Source organism: Cornus florida, unplaced genomic scaffold (genome assembly GCF_030987335.1).
Source record: "Cornus florida cultivar Cherokee Brave unplaced genomic scaffold, ASM3098733v1 CherokeeBrave_3.0.0_Hap2_Chr11, whole genome shotgun sequence".
Classification (NCBI taxonomy): domain Eukaryota; kingdom Viridiplantae; phylum Streptophyta; class Magnoliopsida; order Cornales; family Cornaceae; genus Cornus; species Cornus florida.
In genome coordinates this window covers 99,692,831-99,701,376 of record NW_026775581.1, presented here as the reverse complement: position 1 = coordinate 99,701,376, position 8,546 = coordinate 99,692,831, and positions in this window count along the sequence as shown.

Below are 8,546 nucleotides of genomic sequence, written 5' to 3'. Positions count from 1 at the left end.
TTACCAATGCGAGTCATGGCGGTTATATATCCTTAAATGACACAGTCCCTTCCATGTACCACAACACTAGTAATCTATTCAACATAGTTTATAAATGAGAAGTATCAATAATGATCTAACAATAATATCTTTTCCAAGACTATTCCTATTACCACTTATTAAAGCAATACGTATATGTACATTAATTAATAGGAAATATCAGAAACACATTTAATCAGCGCAAAATGTCAAATATATATAAGCACTATTTAAGCAATCCACAATTAAAAAATAATCATCGTTGATTACATTTAAGACCCATTCTTTCAACATGTTCCATAAATGTCTTGGATGGTAGTCCATTCATTAATGGATTGCAATCATAAGTTGTGTGCTTATAATTTCAATAGACATTCGTTGTTTTTAAATATCTTCTTTAATGATAAAGTATTTCAACTTTAGAATACCTATCATTTTTCATACAAGAAGATCAACAATTGCAGCATAAATTTTCAGCAATCTAAAAACGGTACCCATAACTCCAAGTCCTGAAATAAATTCTGCAACCATAAATTATAATCTCAAAACATACTACAAATTAAAATTTCATAATAGACAAAGTAATCATAAATTACTTTGCACTTTTTCATAATATTGTTCCTCCAACCAAATCTTCTAGAACTCTTTTAATATATGCTTTATGAGACAATTCTAAAAACAAATCAATGTGATCTATAATGAAATATTTCTATTCCTATCACATAGGATATCTCATCCATATATTTCATTTCAAAGTTCTTAAAGATAACTTTTAGTTTCATATAATAAACTAAGATCACTACTAACAAATAAAATATCATCAATATATAGAATCAGAAATATAAACTTACTCCCACTAACCTTCTAGTATGGACACTGATCAACAGTGTTTTTCTTAAAACCAAAAGAAATAATGATATCATTAAACTTAATATACCATTGTTTGGAAGCTTGTTTAAATCCATATATTGACATCTTAAGTTTACGGACCATGAATTCTTTACCTTCTAATATGAAGTCTTCAAGTTGTTCCATATGGACTTCCTCTTATAAACTCCTATTCATAAAAATTGTATTCACATCCATTTTATGTAACTCTAAATCATAATAAGCTACTAATGCCATGATATTTTAAAAGATTCCTTCTTAAATACTAGAGAGAAGGTTTCTTTATAATCTCTTCATTCATGACACTAATCCATTTAGTAAAATCATTACTGTTAATGGCTTGTGAATATGTAACCGGATCCGTATATATCTCACTATATATCAAAATCAGATTCTTGCAGATATATCACATAGTCATCCGGAATAGCAGATCTCCTTTCTCTTTGAGATCGTTTTAATGTTATTCCTTATGATTCTTCTACAATCTATTCATTGGTGACAATCTCATTGTAGAGTTGTTGATCATTTAATTGTTCTTCGTTGTTATACGGTTCAACAACTGAAGGAACAATTATTTCCTTATAAGTTATGGGTAAAGATATTTGTACCCTAACTTCTGAAATGATCAAATTCTTATTTTTATCACTCCCTCTGATTTCACCATTCTTAATGAATCTGACATTACCGGTTTCAATAATTATCGTACTATGTTTCGGATAGTAAAACTTGTACCCTTTAGATTACTTAATATCCACAACATTATGGGTAATGAGGAATTACTTAACATACTCCTAACCAATTCCATAAGAGTACGATTATGCCTTACAGCTACACGCTTTTGTTGTGGCATGTATAGCAAAGTATATTAAATACAAATGGCATACATTTCAAGGAGTTTAACAAACGGTTAGAGTATTAACCTGTTTTATCATACTTTACATAATATTCACCACCTTTATATGACCTTATGATTTTCACTTTCTATCTAGTTGTTTTTCAACCTCATTTTTGTATACTTTAAGAGTACCCATTGCTTGAGATTTTTCATACAACAAATAGATATATCCATAACATGAAAAATTAACTATAAAGGTGATAAAATACTTTTCTCCTCCAAAAGATGGAACATCAGAAGGTCTACAAATAATTTCAAGAAGCTATGTACTTATTGTGGCTCATTTCTTTATGCGTTTAGTTTTTCTACCCTTAATACAATCTACACACACATTAAAATCAGTAAAGTTTAGATTTAGAAGAATCACATCCTTTACTAATTTTCCTAACTTTTCACTAGATATTGACCTAGTCTTTTATACCAAAGATAAATTTTCTATTAATTGAGCTACGCTTAATTCTAACATTATGATACAAGATCAAACGAATTTTAATAAATAAACCATCAAATTTGAATTTACAGAAATCATCAACAATAATACCATAATTCACAAATTATAATTTCTTAAATAAATATCATTACCAAATTTAAATGAAAAACCATTAACATAAAGTTTTTGAAATAAAATCAAATTATGGGAAATTGAATAAACATAAAATTTTTAAAATAATTTAAATAAAATCCATTGTCTAACATTAAACATAGTGTCACAATGGTTTCAACAAAACTTTTTCCCAATTATAATAAATAAGAAATTCTTATTTGAATTTGTGGTTTAGGCCATAAAAAATTCTTGCATCTATTAGAAACATAAATATTAGTACTTAAATCAACCTATCATGTATTAAAAAGAATTTCAACAAGTAATTCGCAATATACAAAAGTCAAAAGCGTACTTTTCTTTTTCAAATCATTCTTTATATGTCATGTAATCTTTCTAAAAGTGTTCAATACATTAATGACACTTTTTTATTTTTACATTACTTTCTTTTAGTAGATTGACCTAAATCTTTTAATTTTGGGTGTTGCTCACTTAATGCCTTTTCTGACTTATTCCCAAATTTCTTTTTAGTTTCTTGAGTTATCAGATGAACATAATGATTACCTTCTACTTTAGCTTTGTCTCCTCCTAAATTAACATAATGGTCAATTCTTTTACTTTCCACTTGTCTTAATAGTGTTAATTCGAAATGACCCATACCGAGTAGACAAAAATTGAGATAAATTGAATAAGAAAATTCTTATCCATAATCATCCATAAGGTTCTCAATTTGGTAGCAACATTAGTCATCCTAAGAACTTACCCATACATGGTAAGAGTACCAACAAAAATGCATAGTAGTGATATCAATTAATAATTTTCGTTTTAGATATTTATTTACGATACGAAAATATTCTTCTAGTCAAAATATTCCTTAGCACTATAACTATGGAAAACAATTATTTGCATAACTATAATGCTTAATCTGTTCAATATCTCCCAAGCTTTATGGAAAAAAATTTCTCACTCACTGTCTGTATTAGTAATAACGGTAGGTTTCTCAATTTAAAATGCTAAATCAAGATTTAACACATCTAAATTTTGAACTCAACTTATGTGATACCCCCGAATTTCCGAATGTGGGTTGGCCAGGCCCACGCCCGAATACCCGAGGATATCAAAACAAATTGATAATAAACGAACACAGAGTACAAAAGAATAAAGAAGAATAAATAAAATGCTGACAAGAAACTAAAATGATAATCTAATAATAAACCTCATAATATATTTCCATTAATTAATAAAGTCTTCTGATAAAACTGATCCTCCAAAATACAACTCGGGAATCCATACTGTGTGGACCCCTAGAAAATCCAAACTAAACAAATGACAGTAATCTAAAACAGGAAACTGAATCATAAAGGAACTCCTATGTAGCATCGGAAGAATGAAGTAGACTGATCCCCGCTCAGCACGAACAACCTCTACTCGTGACGAACACCTGAAAAATAATGATGGGTCAGGCCCACAAACAAGTTCTACTCTACTACAGTCCAAGCAGAGATCCGATACACGTATACATCCTAGTCAATCCAACAGTAACTAGTAGTCCGTATATATATATATATATACACACTAAAGGAACCTCACTAGACTATAGGGTTGTCTCAACCTGAATAGTAGGCAACATGCAAAACGCACATATAGTAGGCATGAGTACCTAGACCTACCAGGGTACACAACTACACTATATCTAGCTACACATCCCTGGCGATATACGCACCCTAACCACTGATCCTGAGACTCAAGCTCATATCATGGCACCATACTTATATATATAAAATCTAGTGACCATCCTATCCAGTATAAATTAATCCTCCATAAGTCATTCAACTTGTTCAGCTGACCTGACTTGAATATAAGTAGGACTTAATATTTTAGTTAATCCATTCCCTTATATAATAAATTAATCCTCTATAAGTCATTCAACTTGTTCAGCTGACCTGACTTGAATATAAGTAGGACTTAACATTTTAGTTAATCCATTCCCTTATATAAAATAGGTAGGACTTAACTGATAAGTTAATCCGTCCCTAGAATGCCACCGTCCCATACCGGTGCATTAAACCACACAATCCAACAATTGATGTAATAATTAAAGAAATACATCAAACATTCCAGAAATAACTATGATAATATGATATCAAGTTATCACAGAATATGAATGACTTATTATTTATTTAAGCTCATATATCATATGTCCTACACAAACTGAATCTTATACATGATGATATTTTATTATATCGTCAAATAAGTATTCTCCATATCCAATTCATCCTACACATTTATTCTCAATTGCTAAAGCATTTTAAAAGATTAAATCCATTCGTTTGTGTAAACATTTAAATAGCAAGCATCGTTATGATTGAGTGTATTTAAATTTATTTAAACCCAAACCTAATCCCTATTTAATGTTCAGGAATCCTAGGCATGTTTCTACATTCCATCATTCCACATATATGAAAAATACATAATTCAAACATATAAAAATTCACACCAGAAATCAAATCAAAATCATGCATTTTTTAATTTATAACACAAGAACAGATATGACCCAATTTCACAAAAACTTATACTTTAATCCAATTAAACATGCATAATTATTTAATTTTATGTGTTTAGTAAATCCTGGAATTTCCTAGGCATGTACAGAAACACGAATCAAAGGGAAAGAGATAGAAGAAGAACTTGCCTTAAACTTTCGGATTGAAAGTTAAACTTCTTCTTCCTTGATCTTCTCTCTAAAGGGTTTTCTCCTCCTTCCTCCCTCTTTCTCCTTCTCTCTCTAACTCTCTCTCTAGAATATATTGCGTGATATATTTTCACTCCTTTTTCAACCTATAGTTGTGTATTTATAGGCTAAATAATAACCCTATTCCTTTTCCCAATCCAAGTCAACTTAATAAAATAAAATAAAAATGAAAATATTAAAAAGGTAACTTAAAATATGTTACGTATATAATCTATGTATATCCTTATTAATTAAATAAAATATATACATTAGATTATTTAGTAATACTAAAGTTACCATAATATTAAAAGGTAACTTAAAACATGTTAAGTATATAATCTATCTGTATTCTCATTAAATAAATAAAATATATACATCAGATTATTTATTTATACTAAAGTTACCATAATATTAAAAAGGTAACTTAAAACATGTTACGTATAAAATATATGTATATCCTTATTATATAAATATATAAAATATATACATCAGATTATTTATTAATACTAAAGTTACTATAATATTAATAAATTACTTTCCTTTTTATATATATGTATATACATATATATCTATATATATACATATACAACTATCTATGGGTAATTATCCATACCCATCTAACCTCCTATCCAAGTAGTCCATAAGACCCAATTAGTTAGCCCATTACCACTAACCATAACCACAAAATAAAAATAAAATAAAATAATAAAAGAAATGAAAACATTTAATTTACAATTAATTAACATTAATCAAATACATCATTTAAGCACACAATCTAATTAAACAAATAATACAAATAACACCTAGACAAAATACCAATAACACATAGATAAGTAGCCAATTAATCAAGTAACACTTAATTCAATTAAACACATAAACAATTAGTCAAATAATCAATTAAACAATTAAAAAATATAATAAAAATAAATAAATAAATACCGAGACTATCCTTTTAAAATTAGGGGTATTACAACTTACTCATTTCATTATGAGAAGTTAGTCATATTGAGAATCAGAACAGATGTAGCATTCGCATTAAGGGATGTAATAAAACTAACATAATAAGATAAAATCTTAACAACAATAATGCTTTGAGTTAACAACACGTATGCATAACTTAAAAATATAAATACAATGTATAACTATAGTACCCCTTTGGGTGGCAATTATAAAATACTAATAATGATGCTTACATGTATTTATATGTATACCTTTATTGGTGATGCATTATTTAATGAAACAAATAAGTTACCTTTGGATATCCTATATTTACCTAATTAAAAAAAAAAATACATACGACCCTTTAATTTTTATTTAATCACTTGAAAACCAATTCCCTTTGAGGAATTATTTCTCATAATTAAATAAAATCAATATTCATGAATATCACAAAAAATTATAAGTATCATAATTCATAAAATATTGCAATTATGTTTACTACTAAAATTAATATTCATCAACTATTATGGTTAGGCCACTTTGGTAGCTACCAACCTTTACATAATATGAATATTAAATTAGATAGTAACTAATTTATGATTAATTATGTCTATTACAAAAATTAATATTCATCAATCATTATGATTGGGCCACTTTAGTAACTACCAATCTTCACATAATATGAATATTAAATTAGACAGTAATTAATTCATCATTAAGTTATATTTACTACTAAAATTAATATTCATCGACCATTATGGTTAGGCCACTTTGGTAGCTACTAACCCACACATAATGTGAATATTAAATTAACTAGTAATTAATTAATTATTAATTTACCCATTTAACATTATACACACATACTCATAATTGTCGATTAAAGTTTAAGCAACTTCTATCTCAAAAACTTAATAGTCCGAAATTTCATAGAAAATATCTTTTTATTTTATATACATAATAAAATATATTATTTTATTTTCGGACTTAAAGATCATAATTGAATCAATTTAAAATTGATTCTACAATATGTATGTATGTTTGGATACGAAACAACAAGTTATTTGCATGTCTAATTTATTAGATTAAATTTCTAAACTCACAAATTATTCTAGAAATTGAAATTCCTAAAATAAATAAATCAATACATATATTTTATGTATTCAATAACTTTAATTTTAATTTATTTTAAATTAAAATCAGAATCTTCAAATCATTGGACAAATACTTATAACAATAATTTAAACCTCTTTAATAAAATAAATAAATACACAAACTTTATGTATTTATTAATTTTTAAATAATAATAATAATGAGTTTTTGTAATCCTTTCACAACTGACTGTTTCTATAAATAATAGCAAGACAAATGCTATTATTATTATTATTATTTTTTAATTCAATGTTCTTTATTAGTTATGCACGAAAATCAGTAATCTAAAGCATTGAAGTTGTTTGTCTTACACACATTATGCATACGTTCGTACTATTACACATATGTAAACTATGTATAGTAGCCAACTTGCATAATTCAATTTTGGCTACGAAATTGAGGTACCCGAACCCAAAAACCACACGGACTGATCTAAACATACGATTCTAAAAGAATAGATTATACAATCATTTAATTTTAAATATATATATATTATTTATGCAACTTTAATAAAAAATAATGAATTCCTAAACCGTTAACTCTGATACCACATGTAAACTATAATTATTCGTGTTAAACCATTCATCACAAATAAACATGAATCCCATAATCTTAAAACTTCATGATTTTCACATATCTATAATGCATAAATAAATAGTTAGATATAAATACCTCGATTCATGATATCAAACCTTGTTGAGATTAAATCCAACTTCTAAATTCTTTAACCACGAACTAATCTGCAACTCTGATCAACAGGCAAAGGTGTAAACTGGTTTCTCTCTCTTGGCCTTTTGTACACATAAAACTTTTACGTGTTGTATCATTAATTGTACATAATTGATGGAGTATATGCACTTTTATAAAGGCAGAGAGAGGACTAGTTTTCCTTATAGTAACATAATTCTACTTTCCATCAAAGTAAGGAATAAGAAAGGAAAACAATTCTCCAATAAGTAATTACCAAAAAGGTAATTATAAGTTGACCAAAAATAAATAATATTAATTGATATCTATTTACTTACCCACCAAGTAATATGTCACATGTCCGAATTATGTAGGCCACAATTAAATAAATAATTTTACAAGCAGAGCATACGAAATTAAAAGTAGGTTAGACCTACCATTGTGTGTGTATGAGGGCGCCGCTGTCCTCCAAATAAGCAGATATTGGGTGTGGTACCTCATGTCATTGATATACTTAGTTAATAAACATGCATAATTAAATTAAATTAGTCTCACATATACTTAAATCTGTTTTAACTAACTGAAAACTAAATAAATAAATAAAAATGATGGTGTTTGTTCTGGGCATCGACTCATCTAATATTTTCTTCATGCAATGGATGTTTTTAATACAATAATCTACTATTTCACTCATTTTT